General features: G+C 36.5%; 1 protein-coding gene across 1 annotated transcript in view; it reads left to right on the forward strand.

Moving 5' to 3' along the window:
* The window catches only part of BNC2 (basonuclin 2), a 329,075-nt gene that overhangs the window by 92,804 nt on the left and 212,486 nt on the right, over window positions 1–23,785 (forward strand). The gene's annotated exons all lie outside the window — the stretch shown is intronic.

The following is a 23,785-nucleotide window of genomic DNA, read 5'->3' on the forward strand; positions in this document are numbered from 1 at the left end:
TTTCAGTCCTCGGGTCCCTCTCCCGCTCCCCCTCCCCGCTCGCTCCCTCTCTCCCCCCCCCTCTCTGCGGAGCTGTGCCTTGGCGTCCTCCCCAGAGCTGCTCCTTCACCGGGGGCCGCGTTTAAGGCAGCTTGGTATGCCGGTTCTGACGGGAAAGCGAAAATGTTACTGCGAGGCCAGTAATAACTGATAATTAATCACAGGAGCCAGTGTCTCTGTACCATGCGCTTGGTGATACGCGCCCTGTGTGTTATAGCTAATCTTGCACAATTGCTTGGCTCTTCTGGATGAAGGAAAAGGGGGGAAAGAAAAAAAAAAAGGGGGGGGGGGAGGGAGGGAGGGGGAAAAAAAAAAAAAAGGAAAAAAGAGAGGGAGAAACTTTCAGCTTGGACGGGGCTCAAGCAGGGGAGGGAAGTTCAACCTGGAGGTTTTTAACAGGGTGACTCCCTACCAGGGGACGTTTTGCCTTTCTGAAAACTAGTTTCCATTTATGGTCTGACACTGACTGATAATAATTGAAATACTGTGTTAGCCAAAAGAGGAGTTAGTAAATGATTTGTGTATTAATCTTAGATTTTTTCTTTAATGTTGGACATAAGATGAATGAACTCATTTACCTGAGAGGCGTTGTCCTGTAAGAAAAGAGAGGGAAAGTAATTAGGTTTTTTTTATAGTTTACAGTAACAAAGCATGCTTGAATACTGGCCATAAAATGGTAATTTAATTAAAAAAAAACAACACACAAAACTTTAAAGCCAAGAAAAACTCCAAAGCAGATAGTTAATAACCAATAGCGGTTGTCTATGGACAACAGTTTAAACAGTATAGCTCAGGACAGAATGAAGGCATTTGAATAAGGAATATTGTGATATATCCTGTAGAGGGACCCTGATTACTGCTGATACAGTACACTGGTATAGAATATAATCAACATAAGGCAAATAAGCAACTCTGTTCAGTTTCCCATTCTTGAAAGTAAAAAAGTTCATTTCCTGGTAGAGATGCACATTTCAAAAACATTGCTTGGCACTAGGAAGTGTGAACTGCCACTGCACTGCTTACAAGCCTTATCAGCTGTATGCATGTCAGTGATACATAACTATTTGGTTATATTGGTATTGAGCAATAGCATAGAAAGCAGTTATTCAAATTACCTGCTGTATTCTTTTAGTAAGAAGTGAGATTAAATTTTTGGGGTGGAGAAAATGTTCTTTCCATTTCAGCCACAAAAGAGTTAACATAACTAGATCCAGATAACGATCAATTGATAAATGACGATTGAACCTCATAGATAGTATTAGATTGCCTGTTCAGTATTAGACCTTTTTCAACAGATTCAGCCTCTGTGGTCTCTGGAATACTAGAAAATGTTAAACACTGACAGAGAAAGGAAACAAAACTAAATAAAAGAGCATCACAATGTGTAAGGGGGTCAAATAATTTGAGACCACTAGCTCATTAGACTAAGCCAAACATTTATTCACGTAAGCGAGGCTGTTGGGGTTTTGTTTTCTTTTTTTTAAATAATATTTTAAATGTGCTAATTCTTGAGTATTAACTGGATTTTGTACATTATTGAACATGCATGGTCATGTTGTATTCTGTATAGAAGGAGAGAAGTAATGTACTAAATGACTAAATGTGTAGTAGATGCTGCATCACTGTGTATCCTACCATTGGAATACACACACAGTAGCACTGCAAAGGTGGTAATTTTGAACAGATTTATTTCTTAAAAGTCTGTACTTAACACATTCACATACTGTGTTAATCTCCTTGTCATATTTTGTTTGTTTGTTTATCATGTGCTAAACATACTCAGTCCAAATACGCTTTCATCATGCTTTTAAGAGGAGGGTAAGTTATTTTGCTAAGCACATTTCTCTCCTCTTCAAGGATAATATTTTGTCTTATATTTCTGATTTGTTAAGGCTGTTACAACTTGCTAGCTTGCACAGACTATAAGCACAGACTGTGTGCAAGTGCAGCTGCAAATTTGTGTCTAAGTGCCAATGTTTCTTTCTAAATCACTAAAATTTTGAATATTGTTTTCTGTTACCTATTTTCATCCATTTGTTAGTTAAGTATTTTCAATCCATCTTCTGAAAATGTAAGTATTTTTAAAATTTTTCCTGTGCTTTAAGAAAAATTGTTTTCAGGAGTACAAATAACATGAAGTTATGAAATGTACATAACTTGCAAGCAAAGTTTGGCATGGTTTGAAAGAACTGTTTAATGAAACTTTTCCAGCTATACATAGTAATTCTAGAGACATTTCTTTTTTAAATTTCTAAGTATAATGCTGGCTTTCCACATGTTTTTTAGAAGCAAACAAATCCCAAGCCCCATCACTTTTCCTTGGAGTTGTAACTTAATCTCAAGCAGGTTTTTAGTACAAAGACTGAAGCATGGCAAGAAGAATGATTTAGAACAAAACAAAACCTTGCAATCCCTCCCTCCTCTTACCTCTCAGCTCATACTGCACTGCTATTTGCATACTGTAGGAATGAATAACTTTTCTCGGAATAAAAGGAAAACCTACTTCATTATGACAAAGAACTGTATGTGTCTTAGAAAAATTAGGATTGATTGTAGAGATTTGGTCTATTAATAGCAAGTATGATGGCATTTATTTTTGGATTATTTTCTTAGAGAATGGGAGCGCAAAAAAATGGCATCTCCACATTCCAGAGCAAATTTAGATTTTGGTGGGGTGAGAGGAGAAGAGGAATAGTCTCCTAAATTACCTGTGAGAAGTTTATGACATGGCCACTTGACTGCATTGTTTTGCCTATGCACCTTTTGTCCATGTAAAAGTGTGTGATTCACTTGAAAGGGGTCATCCCATTCTGTATACAGAAGAATGTCTGATAACCTCAGAGGGCATAAATCTTAACTTTTAAAAAGGAGTGCTTCTTTGGGTCACTTTGATCAGTGACAGGTCGAGAATGAGCAGAAACCCTTGGCTTCTCTTCCATGCTCATCTGGTTAAGTCCAGGGCACCCACTGCCCATTCTAGTTCTGGCAAGGAGTTGTTAACAACAGAAAAGAAGGTCTGGATTTGATTGATTAAAAAAAGCAGGCTTTTGTGATTGTCTGCTTTCATAAATGTTTTGTGCATTTGTCAGAATAAGAAATGTCATTTTTCTTCATCCAGTTACCTTAAGGGCTGTAATGTTCTAAAATACTTTTAAGTCATTTCAGAAATGAGACCGTAAGAGAAATGGCTGTAACCCACAGTGACACAAAATGCCAGAGCCATGTACCTTTTTGTTAAGAAAGAAGCATGTTTAATCCGTTTCAGATAAAAAGGTAATAGCTTTTCCAGACGGTTTTTTTCAATGTGAGAGTGAAAAAGCAGTATATCAGAATTATAAATGGATCTGTGCGTCATTATATAGTAATTTAGGATTCACTCAATGATGTAACAAAATTAACAACATAATTTCATTGTGTAACTGTATCTTATTAAAGAACAACTGTCTGACATTCTCTTACAGTTGCTTTATTTAACTTCATGCAAATATTATTAGTAGTGACATTTCTCTATTGTACATTAGATTCTCTCATTAGCATGATGTGTTAGTTATCACCAGAGAAATCACTTCTAGATAGGTGAGCGGGAAGCCAAGAAAACTAAAAATTAAATCAATGATGTATATTAATATAGACGCGTCTGTTCACGAGAGATATGGTACAGTAAATTCAACTTTTTTTCCTTGCATAAATGCATGCTTATTCCAAGGAAAACTAAATAATACTTAAAATATGTGGGGTATGCATTAATATTGCTAGAAATATTAAACTGTATACAATGTGCACTGCCTGTTTTGAGCTGTACTTGTATTCTTCAATCTGATAGTTCCTAACATTGATGTAGACATAGGCACATAAACTGTTTATTGAACCAGTACTTAAAAATAGGAGCGTAGTGTAATGTCTATTGGATTGAAGGTGAAAGCTTTTTAAATGCTCCTGGGTTGCTGGTCATAGAGGTTGTATGCAATTTTAACATTTATTAAGTATTTAACTGTTTTACTGTAGCATATAACTATTCTTTTAATATAGGTGTACATGCAAAAAGAGTTCAAACTTAATTCAACAACAGGCTATATAATTCCATACCTTGATTTATTATGAACATTTTGGGAGGAAGATTAACAATGGTAAAATGCATTTTGTAGTTTACGGTAGCTAACAATCACCTTTGTCAGTAAGTGTCAGCAAACGTAATAATTTTATTTTATATATATATTTTTATCACACCATTTTAAAGATGAGCTGACCCCAGGTGTTTTTTTTGTTGTTGTTCATGAATAAGTTCATGTGCTAGTATGAATTCAGAAGCTTTATCAGGTTACATTGTCTCATTTCAGACACTTGCTTTGATTTTGTTGGGTAGTTTGGTAAAGCATAGTTTAGACCTGTAATGGTTCATGTCCCTTTAGCAAATTAAAAATATTTGCATCGAGAATTTTGTGCTGCTTCTGATGCGCCTCAGAATAGAGGCATTAGAAAATATTCTATGTGACAAAAGCACAGGATGTTTTGTATGGCATATAGCACTAGACATACAAGTACATGCAGTGACAGATACACGGCTATGTGCATGATACATGATTAAAAATAAAAAAAACCCCTCTCAATAGCTTCTCTTACTGTGTTTAGTATTTGCAGGAGAGCTAAAACATAGCAAAATGTTTCCCATTCCTCGCTATACATATTAATCTCGCACATATATACACACACAGTTTGAACATATTTGTGCCATTGTATATTTTAGTTGATGATGTGCTAACAACACTGTCAGATCTTTGCTTAACTTTGAGATATTTATGCACAAAACTGTAAAATATGCATGAAGCACTGAAACGTATATTAAAGCACGTGCTCAAATATATTGTGCAATAAGCACTATTGTTTAACATTTAAAAATGTATAGTTTTTTTTCTATTTTCTATTTTTCTACTTTGTATTTTAGTAGTTACTTATTCACATATAGTTTTATGGGGATTTGATTAATGTAGTGACAGAACAGATTTGGTATATAACAGCAGCAGAGTCGCCTGCTCTCATGTCAGTGTTAAGAGCCAAGGCAAATCTTCCCTAACTAATTAGATGCTGAGTAAGGCATCTTAGTGAAGTTGGGGCAAAAGTGAATGGGTCACAGCTGAGGCAAGATTGCAGGGACTGTAGTGATAGTGAAAGCATTCGCATTTGCCAGGTCGTTGTGACACTGTGCTGATTGCAAAGGAACACTCTGTTCACTGAACTGCCGTCATAAAGTACGATCAGAAACAAAAGCTTTAAAGAGCTTTTATTTATTTTTTTTTTTTCTAGAAATGCTCAACACATATGCTGTGTATAGCTGTCTTTGCTCAGTTATTTTTCTCAAACAATAGTGCATGTGCTTTTGTAAAAGGATTTGCCTTGTAAACTAATGGTTCTTCGCAGTTTAGAAGAATTTCCAAACTTGGGGCTCCTAGTATACCCAGGAGGTGATGAATCATACTGGCTCAGGAAAGAGAAGGCTGAAACAGAGAAGAGGGAGAAAGGGAGAATTGCATTGTTGCTGTCTCTTAATCTTTTAGTTCAGAAAGAGAATCACTAATGCAGCTTTTTACTATAATTAAGAGAGCATAATGACAAAATTTCAGCATCTAGATAAACTGTAATTAAAGGGATTTTATTTTTTTGCCCAGCCTTCTTAGAGAAAGGGGTAAACTTAAACAGCAGTTTTATTAAATGAAAGTCTGTGTATTTATGTACAGTTTTTCAATGAGGCAAAATGCATGCTGTAGCTTAACATCATTCTGTGTCACAAATGTCCAAAATAAGAGACTGTACATCAGCCTATGGACAGGCATCTGTTGCTTTGTTACTGCTTACCCCACTCATTGTAGTAATGCCCTGATGCCTTCTTTCCCTTACTGCAGTACTTGACAACTGTTTTTTAAATGATTTTCCTTGACTGACAAAGAAAATAGTACCACTTGTACGACTGTGTCACACAGCATTTTGCCATAGAGAGGCCATGTCTTTTGCGGGGCGGGAGGGTGAGCATCTCAGAATTGCTTTGATCAGTGTGAACTGGCCAACAACGTACCATCGATGCTATTCTGACTCTCTCGGGAAGCCATTGCATCCCCATCCTCTACTGATGATGCGTAGCTGTGGACTTGTGCAAAGGAAAGAAGAGAGTGTCATCTGCCACTTACAGAGCATGGGAGTTCAGAAGAGGAAATGACACGATTACGATCCTGCCATTCCCTCCCATGCACAACACAGAAGTCAGCAAGCTTTTCTTATAAAGTGAATAATAAGTGATACTTTAAGAAGCTTTATGGAAAGTGAGAAAATTTACACTGGGGCTGTCATTAAAGCTGAAATGTACTGTCACTGGCAGGTAAACTTACTGTGATACTTGAGATGATGTTTATTTGGAAATGGACCACAACACAAACACATCAGTAGAGATCGGTGCTGCAGTCTGCCTACCTGCGCATTTTGGAATATGCCCCTTCTAGAAGAAATTGAGTGGCGTGGTAAATGTCTCTGGTTTTTTGTGATACCTACTGTGACTAACGTTGGAAAAAGCTTTAATTCTTTTTCTCAGTAATTTTTAACAACTTGGGGAACAGTGAGACAAACCTGAGGAACACAATTTGTCTATTTGTGGTGGTTCTTTTTAAACTATTTAACCAGAATTCCAGGGAACGAGATAGATGACCCAATTCTCTGCCTGTGTATTTTTTCCGTGTGTCCCATAGTGTATTTCTTAAAGATCGATAACTTTAAAATGCAATACTTCTGCCTTTGAGCAGTTTGAATGAAAATATCATACAGTGTAGTTCTTTTCATAGGAACAATTCAACATTTGGTGTGTACCAGTGAGAAGAAAATAGAATATAAAGGATCATATCCTCACCATGATCTGAGCATGTGTTTTCCATTCATGTCATTGGAGGCCCTGTCATGCATCAAGGACAGCATATAGTTTAGGCACAGAATTACAGATAGCAGTGTATTAGCCTTCAGCGTGAGCTGTAACTGGGAGCTCAATTCTGTAAGCCTTCTGTATGTGTGTAACTTTTATGAAGCTAAATGTGCAGTATTTTGCAAGACAAGATTCTACAGTGGTAAAGAAGTTGCTCTTGTGTATTTCAGTCTTTTCTATTATCTAGACGCTAAGGAGATGAACATCATTTAAAAAAAAAAAAAAAAAAAAAGGTTAGGCATTGCACTTTCTTAAAGAAATGTAAACCTGGCTTCCTGTTTTGTCACAATCCAGAAATTAAACCAGATTCTCTTTTAAAGTCTCTGGTCAAGTCTGAGCTTTTAGACATTATGAGCCTGTGTATGATTTTATGTGTAAGTAAGTTACTGAAAGCTCAGTTTTTTGTGGGTTACCCTGGAAGCCAGTGCAAAATTCTGGTTGCTTCCAGTTTGCCTCTGAAGGTTTGAAATTTTTGAACCAGAAATCTCAAAATGAAATTTGGGCAGTGCAATTCAACATGAAACTAAATTGGAAGAGAAGTGTTTACCAGACTCCTTGCTAACTAGAACTGCCAATTTTTCCATAGGAAAAGTAGCAGCACAGTAGGAAAAAGATAATTTAACCAATAAAGTAGCATTTTGAAAGGAATTATTCTAGTTCACATAAAAACTTGACTTCCCAAAGTGTTCTATCTTTTTTGTTTTCTCATTAATAAAAAAAAAAATATAAAAACCCAAACCAACCTGAAGATGTTATTGTCAGATCTTTTTATGCAGATTGATTCTTTTTAGCATATTCATTGCCCTTTGCCTGCACAGAATACAAGACCTTGTGTACTGTACTGCAGTTTTATTGCTGCTTTCAGAGGGATGTCTTGTGAGATGTTACAGCTCCTGCGGAAGTACAACGGCAAAATGTCATTTTATGATAGATCATTATTGATATCCTTTATTTATTTATGCCTTTCCTCATTTTTCTTTCCCTACAGTTTGTTTTTTTTTTTTTTCTCTGTGTGTATATATATATCTGAACATGTATTAAAAGAAAAACTCTTCTTGGTAGTAATTGAATAATTAAAACAATCTTGATTATAAGGGACTACAGGAATAGATGAGGGGCAGAAAGGAGAAACATCCCTTCCAAGGATGGCTGAATGTAGGTGCTGAGTTCAGTGTTTTGTATTTCAGTGTGTCTGTATGCAAGAGCATGATAAAAATGTGTGATGCCCTGGCTTATCACATGGAAGGTGCTGAAAAGCATCTCAGTTTGATCTCTGCTTTGTACAATTTCTTAACCAAGGCATTGCTAATATTTAAAAAGGAGCCCTCAGTATATTTGTATTCCTATATCTCAAATATGAGCTTTGTGTTTATTTGACAAAATAAATATCAAGAAAAATGGGAAAATTAAACTCACAGAATGCTTGAACACTTTTTTTCTACACAGACTTAGTAGACAAAAATTAATCAGCTTGAACATCAGTGAGTTATTTAAAACCAATTAATACCACAGACCTGTATCACTGTGTCCAGACTTAGTTCTTCATTAAAAATGTGCCAAGTTTTTGGTTTTTTTTTCTAGCCGGAATTCTCTAAAACTTAAATTTTATGGCAATCTGTAAAATGGAGTTCATTATAGGAAAAGAGTCTCCTCAGGAGTGGCCGCAGCTGTATTTCTCAGTAGTGGACATTGGGGTTTTCACATTTCCTACTGTAACTTTTAGTGGTTGTTTTTTTCCCTGAACAGTTTACTTTTTAAAATACATAAATTTGATAAGAACATCTGAAATAGATGTCTTGGGGAGGAGGGAGGTACAAACTAATGAAGAGTATGCAAAGAAAAAAATAATTACTTCCAGCTGGCTTTATATAATAAATCTACTATTAAAATGAGGAGCTCCATTAGGAAGGTTTTAATTATATATTTTCTTACATTTCTAAATAAACACCATAGTCTTTAGAAAAATAACACTTAAATGAGTTAAGCATGACAGCCCTCGCTCTAGCCAGGGAAAAATATAAAGAAGTACCAAGTCATCTACCCTGCCTTAATGCCCCACAGCAGTTGACATTGCTGGAATGCCTCCTGCAGCTGGTGGCATATGACTGTCATTTGCAGGCAGGATATACGGAGAGTTTACACAATGGAGGCATTCATGAAAGTGTTCCTCATCTGGGACTCCTGCAAGCTCTCATTTTATTGACCCTGTCAGAATTTAACTGGTAGGCTGTCAAATTATGTGTTGCTTTATCTAATATTAGTTTTTCTTTTAAATTAGAATGCACAGAAGAAGGGGTTGTGGAAAGCAGGTATGAAAAGCAAAAACAACTTCTGGCTTACTGTTTCTAAACCAGGAAAAACGTAACAGCTGTATAAGAACTTTATGATTTGTGCTACAAATAGTAAGGATTCTATTTTTGGTTCAAGATTAAATATAATATAATTTATTTATGGAGTTTTATCAGGGTTTGGGGTGGGGTTTTTTAGTATTCAAAACCTTAAACAAAAAACTGTTTTCTAAATTACCATGTCTCTCAAGTATAACTCAAACATCGGTGTACAAACAGTTTTATGAAACAGCTCACTCTTTAACTGCTGGTGTCCTTAAAGATAGCAGGAAAAGTGCTCTCTATACAAGCTTCCCCCAAAATAGATTTATTCATATGCTTTGCTGCATCTTTATGCAGAATGCCATGAAGAAATGCCTGATACTTAACAGTTTTTGTAATGTTCTGCAAACAATGTAATAATCTGAGAGGTGATTGATGATTATAAATATGTTCTTTATATCATAGATTGGCTGCTTATTAATTCAGTGGTGTTGAGGCATGACCTCTCCAAAGCCATAATTTGCATAAAAAAATAAAATGTATGCACAGCTTCATTGATATCTGGGAGAGAACTGGTTACAGCAGCAGACAGCACACCAAAACATTGGCTTCATGCAGATGGAGCATACTGCAAGAAAAGTACCTTACGCAGTGAGTTACTCATTTTAATAGATCCTCCTATCCACCAGTCCATTGTTAATGCAATGCTAAAGTTCAGTTCAGGGCGGGGGGGAAGAGAGAGAGGGAATGAGAAAGAATGATCAGATTGTTAAAGGAAAATAAATTTTATCCTGGAGGCTATCAATCACTTCATTTCTGCTAGAAAAAAAACAACCTGAGCTCACCATATATGTTTTTGTTCATGTATAGAAATAAGGTATGGCATCTGTCTGTCTGACATGGGATCTCATTATCATAGATTTTACTTATTACATTTTCTTATCATTGTTCTACTTTTAAAAAAATGCTGGATTTCTACTAGAATAGTGATAGCTGAATAGTAAACACTGTTTTACATTAAGAAATATATATGGCTGACTGTTTGTCTTGTGCCATGTGTAATTTCCAGTTTCTTCCCACTTTGCTTCTCTCTTTCCTAGAATACAAAATCATTTTAAACACAAAAGACGAAGTAATCTAAATAGAATATTATTACACTATTTTGCAAGACCTCCTGAAATACTGCTCTGGAATCTACTGAGATGTTGATTTCTCTCTGCAGGGATAAATGAGAAAGACAACTGAAACATTTTAATTCACTTGAAAGTGTGTGTATTTTTTTACCTTTTGATAGAGCATTCTGAAGACACTGTCTTCCCTTAAATATTAAAAAAATAAAAAAATTTGATTGCATAAGCTGTAATATTAAATTAGTATTTAGCAATTCAAAGATAAGTTATTACGAGAACTTGATAAATGTAGAATCTCCCTCATGATAAGTGAATGTTCATTCCAAGGAAAATGCTACCCCTGCAGTTTTGGCATAGCACTTACTGTAAATGGCATTTTTTGTTTTCTTTTCCTTAAAAATTGAGGAAAAATTGAAGTACATACATACATACGGTTGTATTTTCTTGTTAATGAGGGTAGTTTCATTAGTGGCTTCTCAATCTGATTGTCTAAGGAGAGAAGTAAAAGCTGGGTTTCAGAACACAACCAAAAACATGGAAAAATGTTCAGACAACAGTAAAAACAGTTAGTGAATTTTCCTACATCATCAGACTTACCTGACAATTTATTTAGAAGAATATCTATTTTTTTTTCATTGTGAAAGCTTGTTGGAGGTAGTCAGCCTGTCAGTACACGATCACAGGTCAAAACCAAGGTATCTCAGACTCTTCTGCTGAAAAGGTTTCTGTGGAAAAAGAACACTTTACAACACTAGAAAATTTTTATTTTAAGTGTGTAGTCCTGGTCTCACTGGAATCAATACAAATATAGTCTATAATCACAGAGCTGGTCTGGGGGCTTTTCCTACAGTCTTTCCTCAGGAAGAGGTAATTTGTGTTTTGCTTGTTCCGTGATGGAGCTCGTCTAAAATACATCTTAAGTGAAGAAATAATTGTAGAAGTAATGCTCTAATTCCTTCCCCAAATTTTAGAGCATTGTATACTAGTTTCAAATTATGCAGTATTTGTAGAAGTATGACCGTTAAAATCTAGGTTCTTCAAAATTTTAATTACACATTTAAGAAAGACTGTGTGGTATATGCTAGCTGCTTAAAAAAAATAATCGTCTGATAACTCAGTGCTGGGCATATTTTTACTTTAAAATACAATTTTATTCTTGCATAAAAATGTATGTTTCATTAATCTATATCTTCATTATGGAAATCTTTCAGAAGGCAGTGGAAGGAAATTATTTAACTCATAGCATCGTCAGCAATGATCTTTAAAAGTAAAACAACATCACAAATCCCCAAAACAAAACTAATCCCACTTTAAACATCTTTAGTTGGTATTTATGTATCTTTTGCATGAAAGTTGCTTAGACATGAGATGATGTCTTTGTCCACATTCTTATTTTGCTTTTCGCTAATGTTGGGAAGCTAAAAGTCAGGTCTGAAACTGTTAAAGCAATTCAATATATACGCAGTTTTATAATTATGAAGTTGAAATTTGGTTTTCTCCAAATAGATCTATATAAATCACGTTTTCTATGATTTTTCAATTTGCATTTTTAAAACCCTTTTTCAGTGATACCAAACTGAAATAGAACTTTTCTAACATGTAACGTACATGAAGTACATAAATATGTAAAATGCATAAAGTAAAGCTATAGACATGAGACTGATTTTAAATGACTGGGTTTTTTTCTGAACCTATCCCTTCTACACCACATCCCCATCCCTTCCAGAATTCAGCAGTGGTCAGGTGTGGCATTTTGATTCTATCCATTGACTTGCATATGCATGTTTATGCACCCACAAACTGTAAAAAGAAAACTGACTAAATGTGGCTTCAGGGAAAAGAAAGGAGTGGTGGGCGCAGATACCAGCTGGAGCTTGATGCATGTGTTCTCTTCTGTGGCACCGTTTTGTTGTTGATGTGGGAATGTAGCTAAACAGTGGCTACAGATGCTCCACTAAATAAGGATCCACATAAATTCCAGCTGTGAACTTGTGATTCATCCTTCCCTGCACAAAAGATATGTTTCCATATGTCCCATTATGTTCCATATTTGATTTTTATCACACACTGTGTGCCAGTCTGAATCTCGTCTACATGCTTTTTATGAATCCTGTAATCCTTTCTCTTCCTCCTTTGAATTAAAGTCATAATGCACCCCAGCCTCCATGCAAAAACTCCACATTACAATAATACAGCATCCTTGTAAATAATTTTTTAATGAATCAAGTACATGAATAATGTATCTATGCAACCACCGTAATACAGAGTCTGGACATATCTATAGAAAAATCATAGTAGTAGTCCATTTGAAAAGTATTTCCCTTGAAGCTAACTCTGCAGTCCTTAAAATGATCTGAGTTCCAAATAATTTAATCTTTAAAAATACCTGTATCTTACTTTACCTACTCTGAATGGATTTTTGCAATATTATCTGTAATCATTTCAGGTATCATCTAGTGTACATAGCTTCTCTTTATATTCTTATGTATGTAATTGATTGATAAGGACTCTCATTTTGAATTACGAATAATATCCATTGTTAAACCGTTTATGCTTTCTGAGATTCACTGTAAAAAAACTGCAAAACTGTCACTGGTTCCATGGTACCAAATAAAATGTGTTCTATTTTTTTAATATATATATTGCTCTTATCCATTATGTTCTCTAGGTTGGAATTCAGGATATTTTTTCTTCTACTACCATAATGTAGATACGGAAATTGCCATCTAGAAATATAGTCATTCCTGGCCCCAAGACCGTATAAAACCCCATAGTTTAAAATATTTAAAAAAACAAAGTAAAGTTTTAAACAATGCTAGCTGAATTGCAGTGTAGGTTTTTGAGTTGGCTTATTGTAATACAGTTAAGAGAAGCGTGGTCCCTGCTTCCTAATTGGGGTGAAATATGGCTGCTGGTCAGCTCTGTAAGAAACATAGTGCTGCTAGAGCTTTGCAGTAAGTTTTACATATGATAGTCATTGACTATCATAAAACTACTCAGAACATGAGGCAGAAGTCAGCATTGTCATGTTAGACAGCTGTATTCTAGAAAGTATCTGTCTTTGTGAAGGTAAAACCTCAGATGTTGCTGTAATTATTAAACTTATGATTAAAGTACTAAATTTTGTCATTCGTTTTTGCAAGTTGTTGAAGCCAATGCTTCTAGCTCCAGCACAAATTTTAAATGGCTTATCAGGAACTGGTTGAAATGCTTGCAGTCTTCAGAAGTGAAGTTATTGTGCAGATGTTGTAATTTCCGTTCTTGTCAGTTACAGTATACTCACCTACATAGGTCGTTGTAATTTTGTTGACTGAAGAAGAGTACTTTGAGAATACAATTTTCTGAAACAAAGTGTGACAAAGCAAATACTGATACCTGCTATAAAGAGGCATTATTTAGCTGTGTGCAGAATTTGACGTCCAGTGCTTTTTTTGTCTAATGGGTTGCAAGGAAAACTGTCTGTTCATAATTGAAGTTCTCCAGGCAAGTCAGATATCAACTGTATACCAACATTTTTCAACAGAAAGGATAGTTAATTAGTTTGTATTTTAAACTGAAGGCCACTATGTTACAGATTTCTGTGGGAACAAAAAGAGAGCATCTAGTTAAAACGATGAGTAAGTGGGGCCTGTTCTCAGCAGTGTCAGAGGTACCATTAAGTTGAACCACTGGTCACTGTCAAATTCCAATCAAAATGCAGATAAATTTAGCATAAACATAGTAAGGTGTTGGTGTGTTTCCAGAACTGTAAAGAAGACTTTAACTGGAGAAGAGGCTGGAGATTAACAGTTTGTTTTACAGCTAGGTTAGGTATTTCAAATCAAGTGTCTGGTGCTGCTTGTAACGAAGCATCTGCAAAGTGTGTCAGTGTGACGTTGGTATTCTGTGTTCAAGAAGTTCAGTGTCAACACAGCTGTGACTTACCACTTTCAGCAACCTCTGAACTGGGAATTAGATAAAATACCTTTAATTTGGGCATGAGGTTGGGGAAAGAGTACTGGGATGGGAGTATAATTTCAGATGCTATTAATTTCACAAAATAACATTTGTGTGCTTTGTCTTGCCAGATAAGTCTACAATGCTTTTCCTCATTTCACGTGCCAAGCTGTTTTTATATTATCATTTCCTTCTCTGCTGTGTTTATCTTTTCTGAAAATGGTGAATGTAAGCTATTGCAGACTGGGTGGGTGGCACACATTTGCACAGTAACTTTTAAAACACAGAGCAAGCATTTTATTTGGGTTTTGAAAACCACTGAGAGAACTTAATGCAGCTGCTCTCATGGCATCAAAGTGAAGCATGTGAAAATCTCACTTTCTATTCTAAATAACCTTAGGGCTGTTGAGTCAGATATTTCCGGGTTGACGTGTTTTGCACAGGAGTGACAGTGGCACTGAGTATATATAGTAAATCTTAATGTTCCACTGAATCTCTTCACTCTTTTATGAGCTTTGCAGGGTACTCATCCTTTAACAAAATGTCAAGTTAAAACATGTCACTTTGCCATAGTTGAAATTACTTACTTGTTTTTAATCAAAAAGCAACTCTTAATGGGCTGTTTTACTGTAGGCAGTAAGGAAAGGAGCTTTCCAGTTTAGCAGCAAGTAGTTCTTCTGACCCATTATTTGCTGTCATTTCTGCTCTCATCCAGCAATGTGAAGGGGGTTGCACGATTAAAATCTGAGGATGCTGAATCAGTATGCTGGTGCTGCATATCCTACGCCAACTAGAACTAATATTTTTAGGGAAAGCTAAGCCTTTTTTAATGCATGTCTTTCATTTCCATTAGGCAGTAGTCCTGTGTTTTCTAGGAACTTTACTGTATCTATGATCTCTGTCAGCGGCAGAGGAGGTCTTGCTGATAGTAAAGGTGATTTGTGGTACAGTGCTGCTTTGATTTTAGTTTTCCAAAACTCAGGATGAATTTAAGTTAAGAGGTGCCATATATTCAACATAATCCTTGGATCCTATCCTGTGAAGTAGAAGGTTTTCATAACTGGCGGCACTCAGAAGCCGAAGCTGTACAAGTTCAGTGAATTCAGTTCATATTCTTTTTAAGAATGAAATGGCTCTTCAGTTTCTAGGCCAGTTAATAATTCTCGTCTTAACTATGCTGTACATATCACAGATGGTGTTTGACGGACTAGTCGGTGTCTCAAAGGTCACCACAACACTATTAGCTAGATCACTGTGCCCTTTGTTTCTTGAGGATGCTTCTGCTACAGTACTTGTTACTTGAAAAATATTATAGGACTAAAGTTCGGGGTTTGTTTTAAAAGAAAACCCTACCCACTTCTCACCAACAAGTGCTTTGAATGTGAAGTCGTTTCTTGTCAGTGAAGTGCTCTGGAGTTAGCATTCTGCTGATACAGGTATGACCGGTGGTCTCATTCAGTTCAGAGGGTGTTTTTTTTGTGTGAAGGTGTAACAGTGAGAATGACTGATATTTTAATTTTTCATCATAGTTGCCTTTTGAGGCTTTTATTATGTTTTAAGGGCTTATTTCAGCACCTGAGAAAGAGGAACATTTAAAGTCTCCTAGAAATTCTTGTGGCCAAAGCCGTATGTGTTCCTTCTGTGTAGCTTGAAAACACTGAAATAACTAAAGGATGTTTTAAAAGCAAATAGGAAAATGCAATTCTTTAAACTCTGTTGTTGCTTTATTGAAGTATTTACAGCCATAGCCACAGCCACAAAAAGCAGCACACCTTTGTCATAGCTGCAGAAACATACAGTGAAAAATCTCCTTTCTGTTTGGGGTAATGCGGGTTTATCAATCTATTTTACAGCAAAAATGTTGTCATTCTTTTGTCTTGTAACTAACAGTCCACACTTGTTTGTTGTATTACTAAAGTAATGTAACTTCAAAAGGCCAGGCTCAGATTTGGAGAGATAACTTGCAAATTGCATAGCTATTTGGTTTTTATCTGAGACAAGGACTCTTCCTGAGACAAGTTCAGCTATACTGTTAATATAACTCTTACAATTTTTTGCTTAAATGGATTGTGCAATGCCTGACTTTTTTTAAAAGTTCATTCACAATACATGACATACATGTTGCTTTTTCTGTTACATATAAGAAGTTAAGTGAAACCATATGATCACATAGAGCTGTCTACTGGAAATTATTTTGTAGTCATTTGTGCATTTTAAATAATAAATGTTCAGGTATGTATATACTTCATTCTTTTTTTGTGGGCAATTTAATTTAACTATTTTGAATATCCTGCTTCTTTAGTCTCCGCTCTTCCTGATTTGTTATCTTTGATACCAGCTGAAACTCCAGTTATTTACATCACTTTCATTTGTTTTATTTTTATGTTAGTTACACAAATTGTGTTCTCCCATCAGTCAGCAAACACTCAGGAAAGACTTGAACTCCTTATGGGATTTCTATTGGTGTTCAAATAATTAAACCACTGTTAGAATTTAACATGATATTGTAAAGTGAGCAGTACCATCCTGGATGAAAGAAATTTCCTATATACTAAACTGAATGCAATGGTTGTCATTTCCAAACAGGACACACAAACATCCTTTTGTCGTACATGATCTTTGTCACACAGAGAAGCGTGCTGTAGAAGTGATCTTCTTATTTACATGAAATATACACACACACAAAAATTGCAATTTCATCTAGCTAGCAACTCTCTAAACATTTTTACACTACTTTTCCAGTGTAGGAAATTTCCATTTTAATTAGATTGCTACAGGTTAATAGAGGGATAGGAGAGATGCTAGAAGTTAATTCCTATCCAGCCAAACTCAGCTAATTTCTTATATCTTTATAATGCTCCTTCTCCCTACCTATTACTTTTGAATTGCAACGTTCCAGGAATATCATGAAAACATTTCATATTTCAAAAATATTCAGTCTTCACAGAACTATTTGAACTGGCATTTCTTAGTGTCCTTGTCCCCACCCCCCGCCACACAGCTGTCACTAACAGAGGAAAAGGACTAGGGGGAGGGAAGGAGGAAGCCCTGCTAAAATCGTGTCACGTAGCACTAATTCATCTGCTCTCATTAGAGTGAGCGAGGGACAGCAGTGATGGCCAAGAGCTGCACTCCACACATGACACACGAACAGTTTGGGGAATAGAAAATTGCTTTCTCAGGAAGCCCAGCCAATTAAGGACTTGACCATATTGAATGTCAAGTGTTAATTTAGGTTTTTCTTCATTTTCCCAGTAGTAATGCGGGTCCTGTGATGAGCAAATACATGTCAAGTAAAAGTTGATTGCATGAAGGACCTGGGTATTATATGTCACTGACAAGTCACAAATGTACTCTAGTCTTTTAACCCCTTAGGTGAGTCCGGAAAGGGGGGGAGGGGAGTAGCAGAGGGGGATTAAATGTACTATAATGATAAGAATAGATAGCTTATATTAGGAAGAAGTCTGGATGGGACAGACAGAATTAGAAATTTGTGCGAGAGGCTAGGATGCAGACTTTGTGCAATCAGTGCACATATGTGGTACCTTTCTGGGTTATAATTAATAAACAGACCTAAAGGCCCCCTCAGGATTCTTTAGGGTTTTAAACAAGCATATGAAGCATGTATGTTATATCCTTCATAAGGTTTCATACGAGGAGAAGGAAAAGAGGTACACGGTGCCAGAAATATTAAATACTCCTTAAGGGGTGACCTGTTTTGAAAGAAAATCATTTTGCATTCTTTATAGAAAAGAAAATACATATTTCCAAGGTCTTTGTTTTTTAAAAAATAATCAAAAAGAAAAGACAAAGCCCTCATGTGAAAGCATGAAGTTATAAAAGACTTTCCCGTCAAAACCAGATTTATTTTCCAGCTTGTGCGTTAACTCCAGGTTAATTTCACAGCCATCACAAATCCCCCCAAAAGGCCACCTAGCCTCATCTTATGTTGTACCTGCCTGTACTAGGGAAGCAGGGGATAGCACAAGCAGTAGTACTGAAGTCTGTTTAAGTGAAGCAGGATTTACTTTTGAGAGATGTGCATACTTGCGTATCATCTATAGCATCTAATTTCCATTCATCAGCATATTATTTACATATGAATGTTCTGAAAATAAGAGAGTGTTTGTTTCTATTGCAATTGTATAATTGACCAAAAAAATTTCCTACAACAATGTAGGCGTTGTGTAGTACAAATACAATGAAATGGAAGTGGCAATTATGCAAGCATACAGAAAGTTGTCCACGCCTTTTTAATTTAATCTAAAGCGGTAAATGCACTTACGCTTTCCAGGAATTTTTAGAAATTATTTGCTCTCCCTAAATTTTGTTTTCTTTGTTAATATCTAACCCACAGATGGATAACTGTTTGTTTGAAGCTGGTCAGTAAGCACTGTATCTTTGTGTTAAATATTACTGAGCTGATCCTAATTAGGACATGTTCTCCCTATTGCTCCTTTGCATTTTGCTCCTCTGCATTATGATGAAGATATTTAGGTGGCAAAGTACACTGCCACTGTCTGTGCTGTATGTGTTCAATAGACATAAAACAGACTTCATTCTCATGCAGGTAACCTGACACTTTAAATGGATGCAAAGTTAACCAATAAAGGTTAAACTGTGAAACGGACATGTTTTCCAAACAAAAACAATTTAGGTTTGATTAGTGTTTCCTGTACTGACATTAGATTCTCTATGCATATGAACTGGTGCTGTCTATGTTATTAAAAGGAACATGGGTTTTTTAAGAAACAGTTTCAAGAATCTGACCTCACAACAATCAGTAATACTTTCCTTACTACAGTTCTACTTCAAGTTTGTGTGGAAACTCCTTATACATATAAGCCATCTCAAAATAATCCCAATTTACTTCTCCCTCCCCAGCCTCCTCTCCTTTGTATTTCAGTGGGTAGCATCTGTAGATCTCAGCTGGCATTTAGAATGGTGTTTTAATCGTAGCAGCTTCTCTTCTGCTAGGTGTGCAGAGGGATTTTGCTAAGTTTCCTTAAACTAAATTCCGATGATGGCATCTCAGGTTGCTGATTCAAGATTTTGCTGCTCTGTGGTGTCACTTTTGACGGATGGTACCTAATGCAATCAGCCACCACTAAGGCAAGGCCTTCGTTTGACCAAAGGGTCCAAAGGAAGAAAAAAAAAAAAAAAAAAAGGAAAAGAAAGAAAGAAAAAAACCCAGCCCTCCACCCAGCAACCAAATAGGGCAGGCTGTTTCTGAATCACTATTTCCCAATGCTTTAGCAGAAGATGCCTCCCTTTGCGCATGTTTTTGATAAATTTAAGAAGTCAAATCACTGACACAGATGGATAATCCAAGTGTATAGGGTGAAGAGTTATAAATTAACACATTATTCCCTCTTAATGTGAAATACTTGAGAATGCATTTTCTCGGTCCCCTGACATCTACCCAGTGAGGGCTCGCATTGTACTTTTCAAGTGGCATTGATTTGTTAAAGCGCTGAATTAGCATCTCAGGCCAGCTGCCTGTTCCACTGTTGTGTTGTTGGGTTCATTCTCTCTCTCTCTCTCTGCCTTGCTTCCCGCTGCCTTGGCCACACACAGGGCTTCAGCCTGCTTACCCCAGCTTTTCCCCTCTGTTATTTTAGCTAATCCAGGTAATACACTCACCAAATGTGCCTTGCCGACCTGAGTAAATTAATGTATTTCTCATTGCATAAAGCTTGTAATATGCACGTGTGTGTATATGCATGTGCGTGCGTGCGTAATATTTTTGGTTGGACTGGGGAAGGAATAAGCAGGGGGCGGAGGGGAGAAGCCGATGGGCTGCAAGGATGAATGGCTGCGTTTACCAGTCTCATTCTGTAGTGAAGTTACACATTGTTCTTTTATTTAATTTGCGTTGTGCCGAGGTCTTCCGTACAGCAGCTGAGTCAAAGGGGAAAGAGAGAAGAAATAGAAGGAATATACGTCAAGTCAGAAGAGCTATTGAAATGCAATATTAAACTGCGTATCTTAGGTCTGAATTTTAGAGTCTCTAGTACTTTGTCTAGTTGATCATTAATGGAGGTCTGCACAGATCTAAAGATAGTTTGTGCTTACATGTCTGTATTGAAATATGCTATTTATAACTGTGAGTTTTTATTCTGATTGTAATTAGCTGGTTTTAAGACTTTCCTCTTCCCACCCTTTCTTTCCTCTCTCAGCCTATCCCTATTACTGCTAACTTACTATTCACTTCTAACATTTGCAGTGCAACTTCATACTCTGTATTTCTCATGGTGGCATCTGACAGATTTGTAGCTATGCCCTAATTGGGTAAATTACGCTAGTAATACATGTATTGCAGTCATGAAGATTATGTACATGAAATTAACATTACATTTCATTTAAGATGGCTAATAAAATAGTCATATTTTTATCTGTGGTTCCTTGGCATAGATGAACCAGATTTCTAGAGCTAGTGTTGAGTAGTGAAATGACATTGTTTTATACCACACATTCATTATTCCTCCACTATTTTGATTATGTTTTTCTTACCATTGTTTGCTGTGAGAGTTTAACGTAATTCTTTCCCGTGCTATCCTTCTGATAATGGAAATGTCAGGAATAACCACAGGAATTTTCCTTTCTGTCCTTTATAACACGACAAATTCTGTTGTTTGGGATACAATGCTTCTGGGAAACCTTTTCTTCTTGCAAGTGAATAAACTGATACTTTTTTCTAGGCATCAGGGTTTGAAATCTCAGTAAGACTGAGTAAGATCCATGTTGATCACCTATTTTGTTTATAGCGACTAGCATAATCTTCTAATAATTGCAGAATAGTTAGTACTAATTACAGGCCATATTTTGAAAATCTTAGTTGCTATTAACACAATGAGACATTTTGACTTTGCGAAAGCATGGATTAGATTCCTTGCCTATTTACATTTTATCTTTTCAAAGGTTATACATCTATTAGGCTTCATACACAGTAGAAATAGAGTATTTGCAATTTGCAAAACTTATATCAGTTTTCAAATATAAAGCAAGAATTGTTCTTTGCCTTGAGATGCTTACATCTGAAACCTAAACTCAACAGACTAAGATTAACATAATGTCCTGACTGAGTAATTGGTCCTGATTCCGTAGAGGTATTTTTTGGTAGGTAACAGTTTTAGAATTTTGGCTTCATAGAGTTGAGGGGATTAAACAAATTTTTGTCTTTTAACTGGGCTGTCAGAGGGTAATTAAAACTATCAATGAGATAAAGAGTAGAAATGAAAGACAGTAGGTCTTCCAGTGTTTTCGCAGTAACCTGTTAACTTCCTTCAGAGGGCATTGCCAGCATCGCCGCTGTAACTTTGTGCAGCGTGCAGAGGACAAACCAAGTGTGCCCTGCTGTGTTAATGTTACATGAACGTGAGGCGCCATGCTGAAGTGCATCTGATACATGCTGTATGCAGATGGATATATTTCTATTATTGTAGGTGAAGAGGGGCTCTGGACCATTGGAGACTGGTTTAATCATGCAAGTGATACTCTTGGCTTGGGGGCCTGGGAGAGATGAATGCTGCATAAATGCCCTCGGAGCACCTAGTGTCAGCTGAGGCACAATTGGTGGTGGTTTGGGCAGAAGCTTCTGGACTCTATTTGAGGAGAAGGTAAAATAAGAGCAAGGATCTGCAGAAGGATTAATGGAAGAGGTAACTGGATAGAAACAAAGCTTCTCACAATACTGATACCAACAGTTAAAAGAAATAGGTCTCTCCCTTGTCCCAAATTCAGTTCAAATCTCTAACACCTGTCCTTTAATATCAGAGATGTCTAATATCATGGATTGTATTAAAGCTGCTAGAAGTACCTGTGCCATCTTGCTCTAGAAGAAAGTAAGATATTTGGCATTTGTAGCAGCCACAGATTTTAAGCCGGCTTGCTTATGAGGCTGTGAAGCAGTGTCCTGACTGTGGTTCCATGTCTTCAATAGGTTTATTCCTTGCACTGGTTGAATTGAAGCCTCAGTTGATGATGTGCTCACATCTTCTGTTGTCATACAGAAGTCAACATAGTCTTTCCTTACAGACTTCAGAATTTAGCTGGAACACAATAAAGGAACAAGAAAATGTGGCAAATGGATTATCACCATAGCTAATCCAACAATAAACATGGCCAGAGTGGTCATTCCTTATAAGAAATACAGGTGCAGTTTATAATAAAGACTTTGATTCAGTCTTTTTATTGTTTTTATGAGAGACACATTAGAAGTTGGACTTATGTAGAGTGAGTCAGAGATGGGCATTTGATTGGACATTCATTTATATATACTCCACCAAAGAAATTTTAAATACATGTGTGAGTGTAAAAAAAAAACCCTTCATTAACCACCTCTGCCCCATTTTCAAATTATCTGAAAGCACTTTAAGAAAAAAAAAATTGTGTTACATAAATTCTGTGGAATAGGACTTTATTTCTTGTGGAAGCTGGCACCCAAATAGAGAATTAAGTTACTACCTTGAGTGCTATGATAAAGCAGAAACTGAATTTCTAAATGCCACTCCTGTTTCTAACCACAGGGACCGAATTGTCTCTATAGAGAATTTAATATGAGGTATTGCTATTGTTCCACGATTAAATTCTTCTGTTATTTCATATTTTTGTGCACTTTTTTTTGCCAAAGATGCCAGGAGCACTGTGAGTTCCCAGTAAGAACAACTTGTAGACACTAGTTCAGAACTATGACTACTCAAATAAGAAAAAACTATGAATGACAGGTTACGCTGCAGCTCCTTTGTCAAAACGTTCTCTACATTTTAGTCATTGGACTCTGTAAACCTCATTTTAGTAACAATGATTCTTCTCCTGCTTACTGAAATGACTGTCAGTAATGTCAGGTCATGATCCAGTTGCACGGTCCTTAGTAATTTGAAAAAGATGCAGGCCTGCCTATGGTTATTTTATGATTGTCCTACAAGTATTGACGAAGCTCTGAGAGAGAATTTTCTGGACCTTCCTTTAATGCAATGATGGAAGGACAAAGGAAAGGAGCACTGGTGGCTGGGCTTCAGATAAAACGAGTCTTTCGTGTGAACTCCCTCATTCCCTGAATGCACTATGTGGATCTCTGTGTGTGAGCCAAAAGGTAGTTGATGGAAATAGCAGAGTTCATATCGCAGCCTTCCTTTCTGTGCCCAATTTCCCTACCCGCTGCAGGCAGCCATTTGCTACCAGGTCAAGTAAATGCAAGTTTCTCCCAGAATTGTGCGTTTGTATGAAGGTGCACATGTTTCCACTAGTTCTGCCTGGGAAGAAGTCTGTATTCAACCCCTTGGGAAAGCTTCGATGCAGATGGTGGTATGGGAGCCCCCAGAGCCATCCCCTGGCAACTGAATAAGCAGTTCATTCCAGCTCTTAGGAGAAGGAGGAGCAGAAGGATTGTA

This window comes from Accipiter gentilis, chromosome Z (assembly GCF_929443795.1).
Source record: "Accipiter gentilis chromosome Z, bAccGen1.1, whole genome shotgun sequence".
Classification (NCBI taxonomy): Eukaryota; Metazoa; Chordata; class Aves; order Accipitriformes; family Accipitridae; genus Astur; species Astur gentilis.